The sequence below is a fragment of the Microtus oregoni genome, unplaced genomic scaffold (assembly GCF_018167655.1).
Source record: "Microtus oregoni isolate MIOR12 unplaced genomic scaffold, Mior012 000006F_ref0000085, whole genome shotgun sequence".
NCBI lineage: Eukaryota > Metazoa > Chordata > Mammalia > Rodentia > Cricetidae > Microtus > Microtus oregoni.
The window spans coordinates 55,889,533-55,915,590 of record NW_024543065.1 but is presented as its reverse complement, the minus strand read 5'-3'; the positions used below and the strand labels follow the sequence as shown (position 1 = coordinate 55,915,590).

General features: G+C 43.6%; 1 pseudogene; it reads left to right on the top strand.

Annotated features, from left to right (window-relative positions):
- The first annotated feature begins 4 nt into the window (after positions 1-4).
- On the top strand, positions 5-26,058 carry LOC121449955 (annotated as a pseudogene).

The window sequence follows — 26,058 nt, the reverse complement described above, 5'->3', positions numbered from 1 at the left end:
CGCGATGGCTCCTGGGAAATGGAGTCCTTGCGTGCAGTTCCCCGGGGAGGCGCTTCTGAGAAATCCCGGCGCACAACCTAGACCACCCATCTGGGAGCCGCTCCCAGTGGTTGGAGGAAATTTTCAAAGGGATGTGAGCCTAAAGCATAGGCTCCTCGGTGTGTTCCAATGGTACTTCCGAGTTCTAAGTGTAATATATTTTCCCTCCTGTGGAATGTACAGACGAGCCTAAGGGGTTTTTGTTGTTGTTGTTGGGTTTTTTTGTTTGTTTTTTCCGAGACAGGATTTCTCTGTGTAGCCCTGGCTGTCCTGGAACTTCCTTTGTAGACTAGGCTGGCATCGAAGTCACGTAGATTTGCCTGCCTCTGCCTCCTGATTGCTGGGGTTAACTGTGTGAGTCACCACTGCCCGGCTGAGCCCAAGTTTATAAAGTACACAATTGGAATAAGATCAGATCGGTACATAACTGTTTTGAGTACACTTTGCCTGAGACCCACTGCAGAAGGATTCCACCTAGCTGATAAATTTGAAAACACTGAACTACAGGATTGGTTGGTTTTAAACGTGAAGAGGCAGGGCAGGTTACATCAGAGATTTCAGAGAGCCCTTAGATGCTGGACCATTCCAGGTTCAGTGACCCTGTTTTCTAGGTAGAAAGATGTGACTGAGGACCACCTCGAGTTGAATCGCCAGAACGACCCATTAGTTATATACCCAATGTAGAAGCCTGAATGATTACCATGTAATGTATTCGAAACAAAAAAGTGCGTTTAGCGTTTGTAAGAAAAACACACTTCCATTGTAGCATGACACTACTGAATGTTCAAAATCACTTTTGTTGTTGCTTATATTTACACAAAACTTCATTTTCACCCCAGGGTTTGATGGAAACAGATGTCAAAAGAATAGACGATCCTAGTAAGACTAATAATAATCAACCGCATTAAATGTATTGTGAGTGATAGAAACACCTGAAGTGTCAGGTGAGATTTGTTAACAAGCAGACCCAACCATGTGTTAACTACAGAAAACATGTTAAAAGGAAGTAATCTAGCAGATTAAAGTGACCATCCTCACAATAGTCAAAAGAAGACTTAAGTCGATTTTAAAGCCGAGGCAGATGGGGGACAAGAACATTGCCAGTGATAATAAAGAGGGTGATTCATCACAGGAAAATTAACTTGGTTGGGTGTGGTAAAGCACGCCTTTTATCCCAGCAATGGGGAGGCAAAGCCAGGCAGATGTCTGTAAGATGAAGTCCACCTAGGACTGTGTAGTGAAACCTTCTAGGTTTCAAAGTGGGACAAGGGGCTGAGGTGCCTGTGTAGCATAGCATATCAAAGTGGATGCTGGACTTCAGATTCTCCCTGCATCCTTCAGTCCCTGTCAGGATCTGATGTGGGAGTCCCCTCTGTGTGCTGTGATTACCTTTAATGAATAAAGAAACTGTTTTGGACCTATGGCAGGGCAGAAGTTAGGTAGGAGGGGAAAACTAGACTGAATGCTGGGAGAAAGGAGGAGGAGCCAGGAGAGAAGCCATGTAGCCCGACCGGAGACAGACGTTGGAACTTTAGCCAATAAACCACAGCCAGGTAGCAATACACAGATTAATAGAAATGGGTTAAATTAATATGTAAGAGTTAGCCAATAAGAAGCTAGAGCTAATGGGCCAAGCGGTGATTTAATTAATACAGTTTCTGTGTGATTATTTCGAGGTTGAGCAGCCGGGAACCAACAAGGGGTACAGCCTCATAGGTTCCTTCAAGGTAGGGGCATTGGATTAGAACTGTTAGGCAGAAAAAAAAAGAGAGAAAAAAAAATCGAGACAAGGAATAGAGCCAGGAGGGCAACTCAGTGAATACTGAATCCGTCCATAAGTTTTACTTCTTAAGCTTTATATACTCCAATCCAAAGAGGAGGGGAAGGACAAAAGACTTTTTTTCCAAACCAAATGATCATCTTCTCAAATACCCAAAGCATTAAGTAGCCACACCCAGGGACAAATCTGTCAATAACCTTGAGAGGAAGAATAGACCTGAACTCTCTGAGTTTTGGTCAATGTGGAACAAACCCACATCTTTGGGCTCCGTCAAGTCCCTACCTGTTTCAGGACCCTCCTGGCTGGCATACCCTGCCCTCTACCCTAAACTTCTCCAGCCCAGGGGCTGGTCTGCTCTTGCCTGTATAAGCTAGCCATTTTGTTGCTTGCTTTCATACCTTTGGGCCCCCTGGTTGCTACACCTGCTTTCCGTCTCTTTCTTCTCCCTTCCTCTCCCCCTCTCCTGACACGGCTTTGTTTTATGACCTTTCTGGTCTCTCTAGATGTCCCTGTCTCCGACACAAGCTATGTTCTCCCTCATAGCTACAATAAACTTTCATTTCCATCATACCTAGGACAAATCATATTTCTTTCTCTTTTTTTTTCATTCAGAGCTCTAAAAACTAAAACAAACTCAGAGTATACTCCTTGCTATGCCCAGTCTGTGGAGACCCCAAAAGACCACCAAGGAGACTGACTCACCAAAATGCAAAAGCAAGATTTATTGTGTGCACGTATTCAAGCAGGCAGGGACCTCATCAGCAGAGCAGCGAGAGGAGGCACCCTGCCTTTCTAGAGGGCACTATTTAAAGGCAAAAACCAGAAAAGTGACATTAGCAGGGTTGGGGTGACAGGTTCAGTCCTAATTGGCTTGTGTCTAGGGGCTTTTCGCAAATTTTATTTTTGAACCTTGCCTGCTGCTTGTCAAGTTTTCTTGTCGGCTGACCTTCAGGTGGGGACGTTCTGTGGTTATCTGTACTTTTCAGACGGCTATCCTGTTACATTTGCCCCTAGCCATTTCTGAGGACTGGAATGTTTTACAGGAAATAGCTTACACAAGACACAAGATGGAGGTGGAGGGCAAAATGGAGGAACTTTGGTTCTTCACTCCTAATAGCACAGCTTCAAAATATGAAGTGGGTTATATATGCCTGCTATAGTAATAAGGAATGACAGACACATCCATGATCATATTCAAGTGTTTTCAGTCACAATCATTGATAGAACAAAACCAGAAAAGCAACAGTACATAGTCAATTTGGACAGTATACCAACTGTGAACACTGTCAGAATCACAATGTAGACAGTTAAGCTTTAATGGAATCAGGGGGCCTTGAAAGGAGTCTTTCCTCCCTTCCTTCCTTCCTTCCTTCCTTCTTTCCTTCCTTCCTTCCTTCCATTTTTCCTTTCTATCTCTCTTTCTCTTCCCCTCTCTTTTCTTTTCTTTTTTCTTCCTTTTTCTCTGTGTAGCTCTGGCTTCCCTGGAACTTACTCTATTTACCAGTCTGGCTTTGAACTCACAGAGATCCACCTGTCTCCACTCCCAAGTGCTGGGATTACAGGTGTGCACCACCAACGCCCTGTGGGAGCTCTTTCTTGTAAACACACCTATGCCAAAGATGCCCACTACCTGGGGACACTTCTGTGGAAAGCTTCATTTTCTTGTACATTTTTGGGGGAAACTAATACTTTATATATTTCTACTCCACATCTGTCATCAGACACCCCACAGCTGATTCCTGAAGCACAGTCTGCAGGTGGAGTCCCCATCACGACACAGCTGTTTCTGCAAAGCTTCCTGTTTTGTTCTTCCACTGGATTCAGGGTCATTTATGAACTCTGAGTTTCCTGTCATGCCAGTGCACATCAATCTTCCTTTCTCTCCACGGGGTCATTTCGGTTGGTCTGGTTCAGCTTTCCTGTGCTCACAGTTCTTTGCTTAGTGCCATCCCATGTCCCTCATGGAAAAATTAGATAATCGCCTCCCCTTTTCTCTACAGCTGCTGTGTGCAGCTTGGGGGAGCTAAATACATAACCAGGTAGATTAGTGTCTGCCATAAATATTTCACTATCCACAATCACTTGAGTTCCTGCTGTGGTTCTGCCCAGCAGATCCCCCGTCTCAGCTCTCAGTGCCTTGTCTCTGTGTGTGAATATCGTCAGCTCTCCTCACACAAAGATGACCTCTCTCTTCAGACACTCTTCCCTCCTGCTCTAAGGCAGTCATGGCCATGTATTGAGAAGTCCTTCCACTCCCTTCCACCTTGGGTTTTTATTTCTTTATTTTGCTTTCAGTTCCCAGGCTAGCCTGGAACTCATTACATGTAACCCAGGCCATTCTCCTGCCTCAGTCTCTCATATTCTGGAATTAGAGGCAAAAGCCATCATGCCTCGCTTCAAACTTTAAAAGGAAGGAGTCGTTTGAACTGTAGGCATCCAGAACTTTTCTTCTAGACACTAGACCCTCTGCCTGGGTGTGTGGGTTCACACTGGCCCGTGAAATGAAGAATCAGAGACACTTGAGAATAAACTTAACCTCTGCATCTGTCGGGGGCTCAGTCAGTGAACTGAAGCACTTTCCCTGTTGGCATCTTTACTTTTTGCTATATTTACACTTATCCAGCAGATTTCCATATAATTAAAACAACCTGAATGAAGTTTCTGGAAATGCAATGCCCGATGAGGTACCATGGTTTTCCGGTTTCCTCTAAACTAAGTTTTGATTAGGCTTTGTATCCATGGGAAACTCTCAGACAAGGTTCACACAGGGCAACAAAAGGTATCTGTAACACGAACAGTGGATTAGGGCTGTGTGCTGACTCCAGAACTAGGCCAGGTATGGCCCAGTGGGGCTTTATGGATGACGGGGGTTGCTTGCTATCTCTCTGGCACCAGGCCGGCCAGACATTATGCCACAGATTTCCCATTCCCTTATACAAAATTTAATTATTTTGAAGGTTATGGAGCCTCACAGTATATACAGCTTTTTTCTTTCATCCATCTGTTTTACAATCTTACATAAGTAGGCCAAAACACATTCTAAAACAAATAAGGCTATTATTGATAGAAGAAGAGCAATACGTGCTTCAATAGGAGTTCAATTAAAATGACTCTTAGGATTGACTGATGCTATGGTATCTGCAAGATTTTTCATAATATCCATTCCTGTCACATCAGGTAACATTTTTGTAAAAGTCTCGATAATATTTTTTTAAAATCATAGACCAATTGAGAAGAATTAGGGTTACTCATCAAAAGTATCTTAACCTTATTCCAATCATACTTGCTTTCATTAAATCTCAAGGGTGCAATACAATAAGAAGAAACAATTTAATCACATTTTAATTTTATCTGCTCCTTCAAAAATTTTAACTGATATCCTAACAATATAACAGCTTGCCTTAACTCAGCTAATTTATTTACTATCTCATTATCAATTTTTTTGTTTAGTCCAAAGTTCTGTTGAATGTTTATGCCAGTCTCTAAGGAATTCAGCGGTTTGACTATTTTTATGAAGCCTGTTTGGATTAAGGTTTCAGCCCAACCCCTGGCACCTCTATACCCAAAGAGTCTGGAATGTTTGGGTGGAAGGTTCCATCCCAAGCCCCCTCCGCTGGGAGTTGCCTCAGTCCGGACTCCATCTCTGAGAAAGCCTGCCAGACGGTGACCCCCTCCCTGAAGATGCTCAAGACCACTGCCACAGGGTATTTAAACTGCCCTCAGAGAACAAACGTGATTTCCTGGTCTTCCTTCTCTGAGGGCCTGGAAGGCCACTGGGAGCACTAGTATCCATTAAACATGGGTTTTTTTTTTTTTTCTAATTTGGTTTGATTTGTTCTGATTCGGATTATTGTGCTGGCGGAGAGGTTTATTGGGGTGCAAAACCTTTCCAAAGTTCCACTCCAACTGTTGCTGTTGTAGCCCTCAATGCTATGATTCCCAAAATAACTGCAGCAACCAGCACAAACATTCCATGTGGGTTGTTTTGTTGTTGTTTTTTTTTTTTTTTTTTTTGCTCTCAGAGAGCTTCTGCACCAGGGTCATCACAGGAGAGTCTTGCCATGGCTTCGACAACCTCACTGGTATCCAAATTGCCAGCCTTGCCCTGTGTTATTACCACAAACAGGTACAACAAGGAACAGAACTCAAGTTTGAGTCATTTGCCCCCCCCCCCCCACACCTAAATTCTTAAGCTGTCCCCAGGTGGTGGGAGTCACTGTCCTGCTCAAAGGGTTTCCCAGAGGCATCTCAGTAGCTGAAGCTCCTGAGAAATTCCTCTTGCTGGGCTGGATTTTTCCCCCCCAGGCAAGATTTTTCAGTAGCTATGGAGCCAGTCCTGGAAATTGCTCTGTAGACTCAGCTGGCCTGGAACCCACCTTGACCCACCTGCCTCTGCCTCCCAAGTGCTGGGATTAAAGGCGTGTGCCACCACTGCCCAGCTGTGCTGAATTTTAATCAGTTTTGATGGGATCCACAATTTTTTATCTCTCGTGGAAACAGAAGCCCTAACTTGACACTTTCCCTGGATTTACAGGGCTGACCTAACTCAGCAGTTGTTTTCTAGACCCCATGGCTTTAGCAGCTGCTGTCCCTGCCCCATTAGGGTTACAAGTTAGGAAAGCGGTATGTATTCTATCTTCGGGTCCTGATATCCCTCTTCCATTTAACAAGAATCTCCTTTAGGGTACAATCAGATTTTTTTTTTTAATCTGTATCTTTTGTAGCTGAATTTCTGTTTATTTATTTTAAATCCCAAACAGTTAAGAGAATCTCCTCTTTCTGTTTTTTTTTTTCAGGAGAGATTGGTAATCCCCAACAGTGTAAATTTTTCTGTACTACATTAGACATTCTTTCCAAGGTAACTGTATCAGAAGCAGCCAACAGAATCTCATCCTCTAATGGTAGATAAGAGCCTGAGGAAATTGTTTACATTACCACTTCCAGTGGTTGAAATATTGACACAAAGCTGGGCTATTTAGCAATTTTTTAAGGAAGTACTTTCATTGATGTCTTCACAGACTGGGATTATTATAATTAGGCCCTGTAAAGGTATATTTTTCTCCATCCTGTTCTTGTAAAGGGATTCCAGGCTGAAGAGATTCCATAGGTTGAATTTCTTTTTTTTAAACTTTTTTTTATTTATTTACTTAACTTTATTATGTTTGTTGGTGTGAAGGTGTCAGATCTCATGGAACTGCATTTTCAGACAGTTGTGAGCTGCCATGTGGGTGCTGGGAATCGAACCCAGGTCCTCTGGAAGAGCAGTCAGTGCTCTTAACCGCTGAGCCATCTCTCCAGCCCCTGAATTTCTTATTAATAGCTCTTAGATCAGTGAATATTTTCTATTTTTTAGATCCTTTTTTTATTACAAATAAGGAGAATTCCAAGGACTAGTAGTTTCCTCGCTGTACTTAGCTTCTAACTGTTCTTTTATTAGTTTTCTAAGTGCCTACAATTTTTCCTTAGTTAAGGGCCACTGTTTACCCACACGGGCTTTAACACCCTTTCCGTCCTTTATATCCTATACATTTAGTCCAGTTCACATTTTGTTTTACCTGAGATGATGTCTAAAAGCTGAGTGGAGACCTCTTGTAAAGGCCAATTGGGATTTGGGGGTTTTTGAAAAATTACAGATGCATCAGCTTTAGCTGTTAGTAGGCCTGAATCTCAAAGCCATTTACTTGTAATTTTAGCTTTGGCCTCTCATAATTAATAATAGTTTGCCAAAACACATTTTTCCCAGTATTTTTAAAAACATTTTATCCTATAATTGGAACTGTTTTACCTTTATTTATTTTGTTTTTGGGTTTTTCGAGACAGGGTTTCTCTGTAGCTTTGGAGTCTGTCCTGGAACTCACTCTGTAGACCAGGCTGGCCTCGAACTCACAGAGATCCACCTGCCTCTGCCTCCTGCTTTTATCTGCATAATCTTTTTCACATAAGCCATATAAAAAGTATCAAAACAATCTCTATAGGATTTTAAGAGGTAACCTTAGGCAATACTCATGGAACATTTTTATAAAATCTTAAAAAGAGGATCCATTTTTAAAGATCCCATGTAACCTGTTAATGCAACTTGCCATTTATTAACAGTGTGGATCACACAATTTACCTGCATTTTATTAGTGGAGAAACAAGTTTGTAACTGTAAGACTTTAAGACAATCCTGAAGCCATTTTTGACAATTCTGAATCCTCTCAGCCTCTGTGCCATAGTGCTTCCCCTCCTCCCCTGGGAACCAAGGACCTAACAGCTACACTCGCACATACTCAGTTCCTGAACAGTTACCCATATGCGTATGTTTTGGTTCGGTCCCCTGGGAAATGGGGTCAAAATGACCTCTTACCTCATCTGATCTGGCAACAGCTCTCCAGTCAATTATTGGTAATAGCCCTTTCGAATAAGCCAATCAGAATAGTCAAAGAACAACCTCCCTTGCTTCTGTGGCCCCTTTAAAAGTTGACTGTACCAGCTATTTGAGGTCCCTCGGCTTCCCGAATGCTGGGGGACCCTGTCATGACAGAATTAATAAAATCCTCATGCTTTTACATCAGCTGTGGTGTGTGAGATGGTCTCTGAGGGTGACTCCTTCTCGGTGTTTGGACACTAGAGTCCAACAGTAACCTCATTATCAATGAAAGATCACTTCTATGAGGTTTTAACTTAGTAGCCATATTATCAAATAACCCAGTGTTTTAGGTGTTACATCTTTATAGGATTTAGCCATGAATTTTTAGAAAGCAATTTAAAGAGCAGAGCCAAATTTTCAGTAATGATAAACAGACAAGATCATACCCAATAATATAGTTAAAATAATGAATTTTGTTCTTTTACTATGGAAATTAAACATTCATTTAAGCATTAGACAATCAAGAGAACATCCTTTATACAATGAATTACTAATATCTTTGAAAATTTAGACGGCAATTGACTTTGTATTTTATGCCCTGACCCCAGTTGTTTTTAACAGAAGCTGGGTTTGTTATAAATTCTTCTTTCCTCCCATGAGGGGACAATTGATAGTGAATTATTCCCATTATTAGGGAAAAATAAAAACATTTCCCATGAAGGGACCTTTAATATTGAGTTATTCCCACTCTGAGGGAAAAAACAATAACAACAAACTTTTAACTAAGTTAAGCAAACAACAAAATTCTAAGTTCTGGGCTTGGGGGCCTCACTCAGGCTGCAACAGAGACACACACCTGTTGTTTCTTTGTAATTCAGATGCCACAGCTTGGAGAGAGAGAGAGAGAGAGAGAGAGAGAGAGAGAGAAGAAGAAGAAGAAGAAGAAGGAGGAGGAGGAGGAGGAGGAGGAGGAGGAGGAGGGAGGGAGAAGGAGGGAGGGAGGGAGGGAGGGAGGGAGAGGGAGAGGGAGAGAGAGAGAGAGCTCTGATTTTTAACTAGTCTCCATTTCCTTCTTTCTTTTTTTTTTTTTTTTTTTTTTTGGTTTTTTGAGACAGGGTTTCTCTGTGGTTTTGGAGCCTGTCCTGGAACTAGCTCTTGTAGACCAGGCTGGTCTCGAACTCACAGAGATCGGCTTGCCTCTGCCTCCCGAGTGCTGGGATTAAAGGTGTGTGCCACCACCACCCGGCTAGTCTCCATTTCTTATATTGGAAAGAGACTTTTTTTTTTCTTCCTCTATGTCTGCTGGGAAGAGGCTCTTTTTCTTTTCTTTATCTTTTGTTTTTACAGGGCCTTCTAATCTTTAGACCTTGAATCAATATTTTCCCCTTTATTACCAGTATTGGGAACCACCTTTTTGGGGTGACTTTTGCCATGATCCTAGCCACAAAGGGTTCATATGTTCCAGGGTAGGAGCCTGAAGATTAAAAAAGTTAGGTTGGAGGAACAGAGATAAGAAGGAATCACAGAAACACAGGATAGTAATGGGATGGCAACTCAGCGAATACTGAATGCTTAATTCCAAATTCTGACTTCAGAGTTCACCCCGTATTTAATTTTCCATACACTTTTATATCCCAATACAAAATGGGGAAAAAGGGAAAAGACTGCTTTAACATAGTATAAAGAACAACCAGAACAGTTACTTGTCCCAGTACTTGAGACATCAAGCAACTATACCCTGAGTTAAGCATTCTGTTGTTTGGGCAGTGAACCCACCCTAGACCAAGAATCCTGAAGGCAGCTACTCCCTAGGTCAAACCAGCTATTTCAAAAGAAGGAGCAGAAGTCTGCTTGAATTCTCTGGCCTTTGATCAGGGTTTAGTGGATCTATCTCCATGGGTCATCTTAGTGTTCAAAACACCAGGTAACCACACCCTAGGTCAGGGTGGGCAGCCACACTTGCTGTCAACAACTTTGAGTGAGCAAAATAAACTCAAAATCTCTGACCTTCCGACAAGGTGAAACAGGCTCGTATTTTTGGGCCTCCATATATAGGGGAAAATCCTTCTTGATTAATTATTTTTCCTTTTTTCTTTGAGAAATTTCCTTTTATTTCCTTTCCTTCCCTCTTCTCTATGGGGAAGGTTTTCTTACTTTCCCTTTTCTCTACTGGGAAGTTTTCTTTTTCCTTTTTTATTCTTTGTCTTAGGAGCTCTTGTATTTTTATCTTTAAAAAGTGTGCAGTTGCTGCTTTTTCTTTTGACAAGCATTTTACTTTTTTTGTTTTTTTATCGAGACAGGGTTTCTCTGTAGTTTTTGGAGCCTGTCCTGGAACTCACTGGCCTTGAACTCACAGAGATCCGCCTGCCTCTGCCTTCGAGTGCTGAGATTACAACCATTTTAGCCACTGTACGTTTTGTTGCTCCTGAGATGGGGAGTTTAAATTCCCCAGGACGCTGCTGATCCTGGAGTCCTCTTACCGTGAGAGCATGCCTTCCGGTTCTCAATATGGCAGCTTCTCTGTTCTGCTACGAGATTCTGCAAGATTCTGTTGTTGCAAAGGCACAGATATAACCCCAAGTCCCTCCCACTTGAAGGGTCGGGGTCCTGTGCCCTAACCCTGCAGGGAGTACAGGACAACTTTCCTTCAGTCACTTCTGGCACCATCCAGGACAGGCTCTGGACACTCAGTTAACTTGGACAATTAGGATGCTGAGAAAAAGTTGTCAGGAGACTTTTCTGGCAGACCTTGTCACTGAGGGCAGAAATCACACAATGACCACAGGTCCCGAGAGAGACAAAGTTAGGGAAGCCACAGCTATATCCAAGGGCTCATCATTCCACCGAGGGATGAGTCCAATAAACCCAGGCCCAGCTTCCTGAAACAGAGGTAAGTTGAGCTGTGTTCAGCATGTTTGTGACTCCAATGCTCAGGAGGTAGAGGCTTAAAGTCATACACAGTGTCTTAGGGTTTCTATTGCTGTGAAGAGACACCATGATCACAGCAACTCTTATAAAGGAAAGTGTTTAATTGTTTAACTGGATTACAGTTTCAGTTTCCATTATTATGGCGGGACATAGTGACATACAGGCAGGCATGGTGCTGGAGAAGGAGCTGAGAGTTCTACATCTTGATCCATAGTCAGCAGAAGGAGAACTGTCGCACTGATAAGACTTGAGCTCAAAAAACATCAAACCTGCTTACACAGTGACACACTTCCTCCAAGAAGGCCAGGCCTACTTCAACAAGGCTATGCCTCCTAATAGTATCACTCCCTATGGGCAAAGCACCATATGAGTTTTTTGGGGCCCATTCATATTCAAACTTCCCTGGCCCCTGAGGGCTTGTAACCACAACATAGTGCAGAAATGCATGCATTCCAACTTCAAAAGCCCCAAGGTCTATAACACTCTCAACCTTGTTTAAAATTTCAAAGTTCAAAGTCTCTTCTGACTTACCTCCTGTAATCCCCTGTAAAACAAAAATGAAAAAGCAGATCACACAACCAACATATAATGGTATGGGATGTGTGTGTGTGTGTGTGTGTGTGTGTGTGTGTGTGTTCCAAAATGGAGGAAAGGGAAGATAGTGAGGAACTACTGGTCTGAAACAAGACCAGAACTCAGAACTGGATGGGCAAACTCCAAACTGCATATCCATGTCTGCTGTCAAGCCTCCTCAAATATCCAGCTCTTTCAGCTTTATTGAAGGCAACACACTTCTTTATCTTGAGCTGGTCCCACTCCCTGTTGGCAACTGTCCTTGGTAGGTATCCCATGGCTCTAGCATCTCCAACATCTTGGGCTCTCCAAGGCAATCCAGGCTTCACCTTCACGGCTTCACACAATGGCCTCTCTTGGCCTCCATGAAGAGATACTCCTGCCACAAAGATGTCTTCAGGGGCTTTCCTTAGGTGTGGAGGGAGATTCCATAACTTCTTTCTTCTATCATTGACTCTAGGAGAACCACATGGCTGAAACTGCCAAGTTCTGCTGCTTGCTGGTGCTGGAACATGGACCCCTCTTCCAATTATATCTTCACCAACTTTGTGTTTTCAGTGGTTTCATTCACTGCCTAAGCTTGGTTATCCTGAAGCTCAATCTGTAGGCCATGCTTGCCTTCAATTTAGAGATCCACCAACCCATGCCTCCTGAGTATTGGGATTAAAGATGTGCACCACAACACCAGGTTCTAAGCTTTTCTTTAGCTCTTTTTTATAAGTTGGAAGCTTATTTTGCCCTAAGGTCACCACTTCCTTTATTACATTTAACACCAGCTCTTCTTTGATTTGTTTATCTCCTTAAACATAGGATTTAGCTCCATTCTACTTCCTGGCACTCAGAACTTTTCTCTTCAGTCTGTGCATCTTGTACTTTTACTTGCTCAGTGTGAGTGTTGGAATAGGTATGGTTCCTATAGACTCATGTGCTTGAATGCTTGACTCCTAGGGAGTGCACTGTTAGGAAGTGTGACCTTATTGGAGTAGGTAGCCTTATTGGAAGAAGTGTGCTACTGTGGAAGTGGGCTTTGAGATCCCATGTGCTCAAGTTATGCCCAGTGTAGGGCACAAGTCTCATCTGCTGCCTGTGGATCAAGATATACACACCACCATGCTTCCTGCCATGATGATAATGGACTAAACCTCTGAAACTGTAATCCAGACCCAATTAAATGTTTTCCTTTGTAAGAGTTGCTATAGTCATGGTGTCTCTTAATAGCAATAGAAACCCTAAAACACCTGGCTTGATCATTTTCATTAATTTTTTTTATTAAAGTTAACACTAATAATCACATAACAGATTCTATATAAGGCTCTTTTATGGCACATGCTTTTAATCACAGAACCACAGACAGAGGCAGGTGAGTCTCTAAGTTCAATATAAGCCTGGTCTACAAAGTAAGTTTCAGGGTAGCCAGGCTATACATAGAAAACCTGGGTCAAAAAACCAAGAAGGAGGAGGGAAGGAGGGAGAGGAGAAGGAGGAGGAGGAGGAAGAGGAAGAGGAGGAGGAGGAGGAGGAGGAGGAGGAGGAGGAGGAGGAAGAAGAAGAAGAAGAAGAAGAAGAAGAAGAAGAAGAAGAAGAAGAAGAAGAGCTCTCTCTCCTATAGCCTCTGCCGCCACACTGGTCTATCTATGGCATTAGTAACCCTTCTAATAAACCACTTATTCCAAAGACACTCCACCTTAGTGTTCCCTTGAAATCCTCATGCTTTTGCATCGGCTGTGGTGTGTGAGATGGTCTCTGAGGGCGACTCCTTCTCGGTGTTTGGACACTAGAGTCCAACAGGAGCAGAAGTATGCTTGAATTTCCTGACCTTTGGTCAGGGTGGAGTGGATCTACCTGTATGGGCCATCTTAATGTCAAAAAGATCAAACAACCACACCCTAAGTCAAGCTGTGTGGCCACAGCTGTTGTCAACAACTTTGAGCAAGCTGAAACTCTGACCTTCAGACAAGGTGGAATAGGCACACATTTTTGGGCCTCCACACTTATCCAAGAGTAAAACAACAGTGAGGCCTGTCTTAAAAGGAGAGAGAGAGAGAGAGAGAGAGAGAGAGAGAGAGAGAGAGAGAGAAGAAAGTTGGGATGGGAAGATGTTCAGCATGTAAGAGTGGGCACTGCTCTTACAGACGACCCCAGTGAAGTTCCTAGCACTTATATTGAATTCCTGTCACTTTGCCTCCAGGAGATACAGTGCTATCTTCTAGAATCTGTACATTCACACTCATATGCAGACACACACAAATCAACACACATACACATAATTTTTTTTAATTTATTTATTTATTAAGAATTTCTGCCTCCTCTCCGCCACCGCCTCCCATTTCCCTCCCCCTCCCCCGATCAAGTCCCCCTCCCTCATCTGCTCGAAGAGCAATCAGGGTTCCCTGACCTGTGGGAAGTCCAAGGACCGCCCACCTCTATCCAGGTCTAGTAAGGTGAGCATCCAAACTGCCTAGGCTCCCACAAAGCCAGTACGTGCAGTAGGATCAAAAACCAACTGCCATTGTTCTTGAGTTCTCAGTAGTCCTCATTGTCCGCTATGTTCAGCTAGTCCGGATTTATCCCATGCTTTTTCAGACCCAGGCCAGGTGGCCTTGGTGAGTTCCCGATAGAACATCCCCATTGTCTCAGCACATACACATAATTTAAGAATAACTGTTTCTAAAGCTGGGAGACAGGTGTGGTGGTGTGGTGTATGCCTTTAATCCTAGGCAGATCTCGAGTTCAAGACCAACCAGGGCTACAAAGTGAGACCCTGTCTCAAAAGAAAAAGGGGTGCGAAGGAAGGAAAGCAGGTATGGATTTCCCTGACATCCCATTTATCTTGTCACCTGCGCCCAGCAAAAGTCCTAATGTTGGGTGGCACTGCTGGCAAAGCCGGGGAAGGGGCTCTGCATCCCTTCCTCCCTGCCTCCACAGAGTGAAAGAAACTTCTGTCTGAGGGGAGGGCTGCCGATTAGCATGATTTACTCCTGGTGTGCTGTGCATATGTGTTGAAATGTCACACTGTGGTTGGGGGCAGGGCTCAACTTTGGAACAGTAGCCCAGAATCTTCTAGAGAGGACTGGGTCTGGGTCAGTGATAGAGCCTCTTCCTAGAATCCCCCAGTGAGGGGTTTCAGTGGGACTCATCGATAGAGCACCTGTTTAGATGGAGATGTGGTTCAGTGATAAAACACCTATCTAGGGTTCTTTAGGGAGACATATAGGTGTCTCAGTGGTAGGGTCTCTGCCTAGAATCTCCTGCACCCCAGAGAGGGCTGGGGCCTTGGCATGAACAAGGCCCTGGGTTCTTTCCACTGCACAGATCCATGGGAGGAGAGGAGTCCAAAGTATATGGTTAGGAGGAATCACTTGTAAGGGTTAAAGTTAGCCTGGAAGCCCCACTTACATGAGGAGAGATAACTTTCTGGAATGCTGGGGGTTGTTGCTCAAATAACAAATCACATGCTTTCGCTTTAATAAACAAGGCTGATTGCCCCAGCTGCAGAGAATGTGCTTGCTCACATATAGGGGAGACATATGTAGGCAGAAAGGACGGCAGGACATGCGTCCATTTGTCCCCGATTGAAGGAAGTCGGAAAATACATAGTCTCTGGGTTTGACCTTTATAGGCGGCTGAATGATATAACTCCTTGCCATTTCTCTGGGAATCCCAGGTATGGATCTGGCCAATGTCCATCTTCCTGGCCAGTATTTAATAAAACTTACTTCAGTTGGACAATTGTGGATTTGGATTTTCTCACAATTTTTAGGTTTAAGATTTTTCTGGAGGCTCCCAGTGAGATTCTCTACCACATTCTAAAGCTGGACCTTTACTCCAGATCTCTGGGGCTGAGGGTGACTCAGAAGGCACAGTCCTCCAGCTGTTCCAGGCTCGGAGGCTGCTGTGGGTCTTACAGACTATTGGAGTAAAGTGCAGTGCCGGGGACAGCAGCAGCAGCTGAGGCCACCCGGTGACTCACAGTCTGGTTCTGTTCTGTTGGAAGGGGCTCGATGGGTCCCCAGATACTCTCCTCTCCAGGGCAAGAATTGAGACATCACCCACCCACCTGGTTAAGCTGTTTAAAAGTTTTGTCTGTCTGTGGTGTGTGTGTGTGTGTGTGTGTGTGTGTGTGTGTGTGTGTGTAAGGGTTTTTTGCAAACATGGGAGCCCAGACTAGAATGAGTCAGGCTCAGGTGAGTATGACTATGAATGATGGTACCATGGTACCACTGAATTTTGTTCTTGACTGGTCTCCTCTGAGTGTATGAGCTTTCTGTGTTCCGTATTTATTGTTTTGTTTTTGCTATCTCACTGCCAGCTGCCAGCCACCACTGCTAGTGCCACTTGTCATGACTATTTTAATGGCTGGCCCTCAGAATTCATCTCCTAGTTTTCTGGTCACTGGATTCAGCTTAGGAGAGAGTCAAATGTCTTTTGGGTGTAGATAACATTAAAATTGTTTTATGCTGTTTTACTTGATTGAAAATCTGGCTCTAGAGTTGGGTTATGGCTTTCCCTTCTCTAGACTCAGGTATCCTTATTTAAGTTTCTTCCATGTCCTGGGTCAGGTGATCTACCTGACTATGGCAGAGAAGAGAGAGCAAAGTAAAACAGTCAAAAAGATTATTGGTTTCATTTATTACCTAAGACTTTTGCTAAGATATAAACTCAAGATTTGTAAGTAAACTTTCTGTACCTCAAGATTTATAAATATATATAAATCTTGGGTATGGTTAAAAATCTGTAATCAGTGAAAGAAAAGTTGGCTTAAAACTCCTAACACAGAGGGTTGATAGTTAAAATCTATACATAAATAATCTTAAAGGAACCATGTGATGGGACACCATCTTGGGATGCTAGCAACATGTGGCTTGCTGCCATCTTAACTTCTGTCCTCCATCAGGATAAAGGCAGCCACATGGCTGGCAGGTGTCTTTGCTAAGGCCGGAGAGAGTGAATAGCATATGACTTCATCACCATCTTGATTACAGGTGACCACATGGTATAAACCAAGCAAGGATGTGACAACAGGTTTCCCAGGCATTTGTGATTAGGGAAGATTTTTGTATGAAAATTACTGTCCTGAAAACAAAGTCTTAAAAACAAGGTTATGAAAGAAAGGATTTTAAAACAATGCTTGTTTAATAAACTATTGTTTTTGGCATTGTTTTTTGAGACAGGGTTTCTCTGTAGTTTTGGAGGCTATCCTAGAACTAGCTCTTGTAGACCAGGCTGGCCTCGAACTCACAGAGATCCGCCTGCCTTTGCCTTCCAAGGGCTGGGATTAAAGGCGTGCGCCACCACCACCTGACTATTGCTTAATAAACTATTAAAGCTGTACCCCCATGAGTTCATATACAAAATGCATGCTGGAAGCTGAACATTTTAATAGTCACCCAGGTGATGTTGTTTTTTAAGCATGAGGGGTCATGGAGAACAGTTGAGATTTGGCACAATGTGGCAGGGCTAGAGTGCCTAAGAGAGTCCAGTTACAATGGGTGGCAGTCACCAGAAACCCCAGTCACAATGCAATCGAGCTGGCTGGGACATAGAAGACAGGTTGCCATCAAGGGTGGTGCCGGAGAGATGACCTGAGCTACTTGGGCTAGCCCAGAGGATTAGGACTAAATCCCAGCTATTGAGCACTGAGGTATTGACACTGTTGGGGTCTGGACTGGCCTTTTAGAGTTGTGCCCTGTTTCTTCCTTCTTGAAGAAAAAGAGGTGGTACTTAAAAAAAAAAAAAGGAACTTGATGTTTGATATTGCAGAAGCTTACGGTTGAGCTTTTTATTTTTTTCCTTTGGTTTATCAAAATGGGTTTTCTCTGTGTAGCCCCAGTGTTGGGGTCCAGTGCCAGCCTGGACCATAAATTATCTCTCAGGACCAGCAGGGAGGCGTGGGAATAAAGACACAACTCACATGGCTTTATCGGGAGGGAGCTTTTCAGGGATCCTTCCTGAAGTCCTGAGTTCACATCCTGAAAATTTCCCACATTTATTCTCCAAACAGCTTTTATACCAAAACGTAAACTGAGGGGGAAATTCATTAGCATTCTGTTTCCTGGGTAACCAGGTGAATGACTTTATTATGGTCACATCTTTCTATGCCCTCTCTGTCATTTCTTCCTATCTTTCTGCTCTGTAAGGCAGTTCTGTTACAGAGGCCGAATTAGCATCTTTTCCAGATGTCCTCCAAATTACAAAGAAGGAGCAGAACAACATTAGCATATCCAGACCCTTTGTTTAGGATGGCATGAGTGTGAAAGGCTAGGTGACCACCTCCTGTGTGACAGGTTCAACCTGGCCTGAAATTCTGACTGCCATATGAAGTAGAAATATGGACCTTATAATATATGGCCCTATACTCTAGCTGTCCTGGAACTTGCTTTGTAGACCATGCTGACCTCAAACTCAAGATCCACCTGCCTCTGACTCCCAAGTGCTGGGATTAACGGCCTGTACCACCAAATGCAGCCAATTTTAAACTACTTTAAAAGGAGATTTGGGAGTTTTACAGAAAATCTAAATTTAAAAACTATATGTTTTTAAAAGAAGGGATTTAAAAATATTGGAATTTATAGGACTATAGGACATTTAAAATTTATAAAATGTTTACCAGCATCCATATTGGGACGCTTACAACTACCAGGAACTGCAGATCTAAGGAATTTGGTGCCCTCTTCTGGTCTCTGCATGTACCTGCACTCATGTTCACGTAACCCCACACAGAAACATAGTATAACAAATGTAGCTTAGGGTTGTGTGCAATTCTTGTTTGTGCAGAGGCAGTGAGCACTAAATACTAGGAAGCCACACTATCACACAGAATATCACAATAGTACTCTAGCACTGTATGGCTGGGGATGGTGTTTTTTAAGGTGTAGTATTTGAATAACTGTGGCCCACATAGGCTCATATATTTGATGGTTGGTCACCAGAAAGTAGAACTCTTGAAAAGATGAGAAAGATTGGGGGAGATGGCCTTGTTGAAGGCAGCGTAGCACTGGGAGTGGACTTTGACATTTCAAAGCCTCATGTCAGACCTAGGCGCTCTCTCTCTCTCTCTCTCTCTCTCTCTCTCTCTCTCTCTCTCTCTGCTTACAGGTCAGGATATATAGCTCTCAGCTACTGCTCCAGCACCTGCCTGCTTGCCGCCATGCTCCCCACCATGACGATGCTGGAATCACCCTCTGACACTGTAAGCAAGTCCCCAATTAAATGCTTTCTTCTGTGGGAGTTGCCTTGGTCATGGTCTCCTCACAGCAATGGAACAATGACTAAGACAGTTGGTTAGGTGGAGTAAATGCATCCCTGATTTATGGTGTTTTTATCTTATCAAGAATTTATCAGGAAGTGACCTCTTTGTAAGTTGAGGAACATCTGTATTATCCAATGAAGGAGATAAAACGAAGGTAGACACTCTCTCAACTGTGTTTGGTTTATTTAGTATGGATTTCTCTGTTCTTCACAGCAAAATGAAATGGAGGCAGGAAAGAAAGATCATTAAGGGAGCATGGGAAAAGAAAGATGCCCATCACCCTGTCATCTGACAAGGAGTTTGAACATTTTAACTGCCACAACCCGCACAGTAGGATTGACTACCTGGGGCAACAAGGAATAAAGAAACGACAGTCACACATCCAGAAAAACTAGGATTTGATAGATCATGTGTGCTAATGGAGAAGCACCATTAGCAACACAGGAAATGTTGTAGGGTGTCCACCAGGGAAGACTACGCAGAAGCAAGTTCAAGTGAATAGACAATCTTTATTAGCTGGCTGGTGATTGCACTGGGTATCTTAGGGTTTCTGTTGCTGTGAAGAGATGCCATGACCACAGCAACTCTTATAAAGGCAAGTATTTCATTGGGGCTGGCTTACAGTTCAGAAGTTCAGTCCATTATCATCATGGCAGGATATGGTGGTGCGCAGGCAGACATGGTGCTGGAGGAGGTAAGAGACTACATCTGGATCCACAGGCAACAGAAGGAGATTGAAAGCGACATTGGGCATGGCTGGAGAATAGGAGACCCCAAAGTCTGCCCCCACATTGACACACTTCTCCCTACAAGGCCATGCCTCCTAATAGTGCCACTCCATACAGACCAAGCATTTAAGCATATGAGTCTATGGGAGCCGTTCCTATTCAACCCACCATACTGGGTTGATGGAGGAAAGTGATTGGTTAATAAAGAAACTGCTTTGTCTGATAGGTTAGAACATAGGTGGGTGGAGTAAACAGAACAGAATGCTGGGAGGAAGAGGAAGTGAGAGAGATGCCAGGCCGCTCCCCTCTTCAGGGCAGACGCGATGAAGCTCCTACCCAGGATGGACATAGGCTAGAATCTTCCTGGTAAGCGCACCTCGTGGTGCTACACACATTAATAGAAATGGGCCAAGCAGTGTTTATATGAATACAGTTTGTGTGCTGTTATTTTGGGGCATAAGCTAGCCAGGTGGCCAGGAGCCGGGTGGCAGGAACGCCAGCCGGCAGCTCCTTCTACACTGGGTGTTTGAGATCCCATCTTAGCCCAGAGCCCTTCTCAGGGTGAGGTTTCAAGGACCAAAACCAGGCAGGCCCTAGGCTGACAGACTTCAGTTAGCAAGAACGGTTAGCCAGAACCATAACTACAGAGGACAAATGGCACTTGGAGACTTTCCCAGAACTATGGCCCTTGATACATTCTTTATTTTTGTTCAGCAGGTTGTACCGTCTATGTGCTGAGTTTTATTGCCAAAATGGTACTTCTACTATGAGTCATCTGTGATCAGGTCTTCGGAACAGCTAAGGTCTGGGGTCAAGTTCCTGGTCTTAGTGAGTAAGTCAAACTGTGGACTCATCCTGCTCTGAGGGGGTAGAGTTGGTTATAAGAACCATTATGTGACTGAATTAATCCTTTGTTTTACACAATTGGCCACACATTTTAATATGAAGAACCCACTGTTAATCTAATCTGAATGAGAAATACAGCCAGTGTTGGTAGCAGAGAAGTTAGCCAGGAGCCAAAAACTGGTACCAAGAATCTGAATTATTTCCTTGTTTGGTTGGTTCTTTTTTTATCATGGTGTTCTGCTTCCATAAGATCTGACTGTAAGACATTTTCTTTCTTTCTTTCTTTTTTTTTTTTTTTTTTTTTTTTGGTTTTTCGAGACAGGGTTTTTCTGTAGCTTTGGAGCCTGTCCTGGAACTAGCTCTTGTAGACCAGGCTGGCCTCAAACTCACAGAGATCCACCTGCCTCTGCCTCCCAAGTGCTGGGATTAAAAGCATGCACCACCACTGCCCGGCATAAGACATTTTCTTAATTAGTTATTGATGGGGGAGGGTATAGCCCACTGTGGTTAGTTCAATCCCTGGGTGGGTGGTCCTGGGTTCTACAAGAAAGCAGGTTGCACAGCCCATGTGAGCACACCAGAAAACAATACCCTCCAGGGCCTCTGCATCAACTCCCGCCTCCATGCTTCTGCTCTGAGTTCCTGTTCTGACTTCCTTTGATGATGAGCAGCAATGTGAAACTTTAAGTCAGATGAGCCCTCTCCTCCGAAGCTTGCTTTATGGTCACGTTATTTTGTCACAGCAATAGTGATTCAAACTAAATACATGGCAAGATTTCTTTTAATTACTCTTGATTGTATAGAAACAGCATGTTTGCCGGGCGATGGTGGCACACGCCTTTAATCCCAGCACTCGGGAGGCAGAGGCAGGCGGATCTCTGAGAGTTCGAGACCAGCCTGGTCTACAGAGCTAGTTCCAGGACAGGCTCCAAAGCCACAGAGAAACCCTGTCTCGAAAAACCAGAAAAAAAAAAAAAGAAATAAACAGCATGTTTCTCCTAAAGCCAGGCACAGCCTCCCTTCTTTTATTAGAAGTAAGTTTAAACCTCTGATTTTGTAAGGCAACTTCTGCCATGGAACCTGTTGTTTTAAATTCAGAAATGGAAAATTTTAATACCTCTAGGTCCTGACCAACCTGTCTGTTTAGTTTCTAAAAGTTTTAATCTTCCATGAAAAGGGCTGATGTGCCTATGACTGTTAAACCAGCTGTGCCAGCTCTTACCAGGAGAGGGATGAAAACTGCCACTCTTTTCTTCTTTGTGGTCCAGGATCCCGTATTAAAATGCATCTTATCTTCTTCTGTAGTTATACATGGAGCAGTATAAGATACATACAAGGAACTTTTCAGTTTGGAAAGCATCAGAAGAGGCACATTTAGTCAAACTACTAGTACTTGCCCACCAAGTCGTCTCAAGAGCTCAGTAAGATTGTTGTTGTCCAGAGGAGTTAACCCACAAGGGAGATCAGCAGGCATCAGAATAAGGGGAAGTGCCTACATTAAAGCTTTTGGATATTATACAAGTTCCAGCCCCTCGCAAGTCCTCTAACATTAATTCGGGCTGTCCAGTCACAGTGAGTTTTTTCAGTCAATGGGCTGACAGTCTGGTTAGTTCCTATAACTATGAGTATGGGGTAGGAGGATCTAAGCATAAGAGCAATCCTGGCTGATTTCTGGGAATGATTATCTTAAGTGGCAGACCCTGTCAAGAGTAGAAAATAGGGATGGGGATCCCTCAGCTTCCTGGACAGTGGGAGGAAGGATAGTGGCTTCCATGTTTGTTAAGTGAGGTAGTTTCTTTAGAGGGTTAAGTCAGTCAGGGTTTTGGTATGGGTTGGAAATATTTGTTAGGGCCCAATGTTTGGGGGACCAAGAAGAGGGGTAGTTTAGTCAGGATATAGTAAGTATATCTCAAGGGTCCCTTCCTATGGCAGAGTCTGAGTACCCAGATTTTCTATTTCCTATAGACCAGATTTTTTTTTTTTTGGTTGATGTCCTAGGCAGTAGAGGATAGCAACTCACAGGTAAAGCCAAATAGCCTCTAAGAGGGTCAAGGTTCTCTCTTTGGTTTTAATTACCTTCTTCCCAACACTGAGAAGCCCTCTTTCTGTTAGGTAATATCATGGGTATGGATGGTAGTAAGGGTACAGCAACTGTCTATGTGTCGGTGGACTTTTCTTTTTCCCATCTGAGGGCCTGGGTCAGATCAATCAGTTCTGCTCTCTGGGCTGAGGTCCCTGGCCCTAAGGCTTGGTCCCCAATCATTTCAGTTAAAGTAACTACTGAAGGCCCCACATACCTGGTTTCATCTGTAATGAAGCTGTTTCCATCCGTGTAGAGCATTGCGTGGAAATCTTCCCGGGGGATGTCATCTCAGATAGTCACAGATAAGCACCTGCAAGTCTTCAGTAGGCGAGAAGGTCTCAGCAATGACGGCTGTGGGTTTCTCACACTGAACACCGGGGGATCCAGCGGTAGGGTCTGGTACTAGGTTATGGAGGCATTAGACAGCCCAGCATTCCGGTGTTCCTCAGAGGAGGGCCTCCACAGCTTGATGTGCTGTGTGTATCCTGACCCAGATAACACATTTGCCTCTCTTCTCTGGACTAGCAGTTCCTTCCACAGCTCTGACAGTGGCTCATCCTGGGCCTACAGGAGCCAATTATTTGGACAGGTTGTCATTGGCTTTTCCATGGCCCCACCTTTGGGGATAAACCCCTTTGATAGTTTGTTCTATAGACAAACAGATGAAAAGGCTTTGAGATGTCCAGTAGTGCTAGGGCTAGAGCCAGATTGAGAGCTGGATTTAAAGCCCCAAACGCCTTTTGTTTGGGTTCAGTCCACGTGGATAAAAGCCTTGCTATTTTCACGAGCTCTGGAATCCTGCGCCAGAAGTACCTAGCTCATCTGGGAACTCTCAAACATGACTCTTAGTCTTAGTGTGGGATCTGAAGGATGGCAGCAATCCTACTCTGAGACGGGCTACTTTTGCCTCCCTCCGTCAGGTATCCTCTGATATACAGAGTTAGGCTTTCTTAGCCGATGCTGCGAGGCCTAAGTTCTGTAGCTCTTGCATTGCCCCCCAGTGGCCCATTTCTAATCTGTTTTAGTTTTAGATTCTAGGAGAAGGCCATTCTATATATTATAAGAGTATGGTCCCAGAAAAGCTCTGATGGAAGGGCAAGAAGTCAACACTTAATGTTTCATCAAACATGGTTAGAGAATTCTTAAGTCTTGGGGTAACTTGGTCCAGGTAAGTTACCCTGCAACCACCCTTGAATCAGTCCATTTAAAAGCAAATGTAAATTCACTTTCCACTACCATGGGGAGGCTGAAGAATGTGTATTGTAGTTCCAAGAGTGTACACTTGTTTCTCTGGAAGAATCAAACTCAGGAGTGTATGTGTTTGGGACCATGACCATGTAAATGGATAATCCCAGCCCTTTCATCCTTTCTTTTCATTTAAAATTCTTAAAAAATGCATTAAATCCAAACATTTACAGGACATATCAAACTTTTCTCAACATCTTATAAGCAGTTACAAACATCACCAGCTCAATACCATAATCCTAGAATGGGAATTAGCAATAAACCCACAATTTGACAATCACAATTCTCTTAAACCCATTCTAATCAAAAGACAAGAGAGGTTTTTTCTGATGGGTGAAAGTCCAATGACATTGCTGTTGTTAAATACCAGTCCCAGCCTCTGAGCAGCAGTTAAACCCCCAGGCTGCCCCACTTGTATGTGAAGAGGGCTTCAGTCATTCCTTACTGAGTCTTTCTTTCCCTGAGGGGAAAGCTTAGGTCTTACTTCTTACATCTAATATTTTAATCAAAATGAGTCCTATGTCCCAAAGATTAAAGCAGTTAATGTTCAGTCTGTGTTTCTAGTCCAGCCCCAAAGCAAACAGAATTCAGCAAGTAAGCTGTGGTCACCGTGGATTCTGAGTGTCTGGAGGCAGCCCAGCGTCCCACAGTTCAGGCACTCCTCTCCGTGGGGGCAGGGAAGGCAGGACCACAGCCTCTCACTCTGACTCCTCCATGGGGGAGTCATCAGCTACGATGTCATCGTGACTGCCACTCCTTTTCTGTACATACAGTCATCTCACCCAGCTTTATTTTCTTTCTGTGAAGAATGCACAAACACATCCTTGAGCCCCAACTAATGGAGGGTCGGGGCTTTTTCACCTTGCCTAGCAAAGGTTGCCTTGGTGCCGTCATGCCAGATCTGTCTGCAACTTTTATCCTTTTAAGTTGTTTTCAAGAAGCCATGGGCATGCCCCACAATTACCCTTTACCATTAACAATAAGATATGCAGCCCACCCATTGGAAGAGCCTTCTGTGGAATTTAGCATAACATCCTTTAAGGGATCTTTTGGTATAACATTAGTAAAAATAAATGAATATCGTGTAGACTGCAGCAACAATTAGCTGGGAAAAGATTATTACTCTGCCTTTAAGTTGAGCAAATGCAATTGTCCAAGAATCGCTACTTTAAAATTATCAATTAATCTATTGCTCAGTATAAGAAACATTGATCATAGTCAGTTCTCTGCTAAATCATCTCCTAGATTCTATCCTGCTCTTCTGCTTCAGAATAAGAATTTAATATCTTAACTGGCACAATGGGAAGGTGCAGTAAAAAAAAAAAAGCAGACCATTTTTCCATAAAACTGCTGTAGGAGTAAGTTTTGTAAGTAATATATATGCTCACCAAAGTTGAGATGCTATTTAATATAATTAATTAATTAATATAATGTATATGCTGTTTCTATATAGGATACTCTACCTGCTTGAGTACCTGTCTGGCAGCTTCTGTAAGCTGTCTACTGGAATTTGGATCACTGCTCCCTTTAAGAATCTTACTTAGTGGCTCAAAGGTTTCTCATAAGAATATTATAATTCTCCTATGTGTCCACGAGAAAGGCTCTGAAAGTGAAGAGGCCCTGTTTTGATGTGTCACTGGTGTATTTAACCTGCAAGTTCGTGGATCTTGTTAAATCTGCAACCTGCTTCCCTCCCCCCAGCATTCTTGACTTAAAGAAGGTTGCCACAAAACTGGGAGTTCGAAAACGGCGGGTGCTGTTTGACATCACCAACATCCTGGATAGAATCGAGCTGGTGGACAAGAAGTATAAGAACCACATTCGGTGGATCTGACCTGAAGAACTTCGGGGCTGTACCCCAGCAGAAGAAGCTCCAGGCCGAGCTCTCGGACCTGGCAGCCATGGAAGACGCCTTGGAGGAGTTGGTTAAAGACTGTGCTCAGTGGCTGTTGGAATTAACCGATGGCAAAGAAAACAAAAGACTCGCGTATATAACCTATCAGGATAGCCACAGCATCCAAGCGCTCCATGAACAGACTGTCATTGCAGTGAAGGCTCCAGAGGAAACCAGACTGGATGTTCTGGCTCCCAGAGAAGACTCTAACATGGTACATAAGTAGAACAGAACCACTCAAGTGGTAAACAACCAATAGAGCAGGGGCCTCTCCATCTAAAAGCAAACATCCAGAAAGCCCAGAGAAAGAAGAAAGCCCCCTCAGTGAAAGCCGCTCAAAGTGA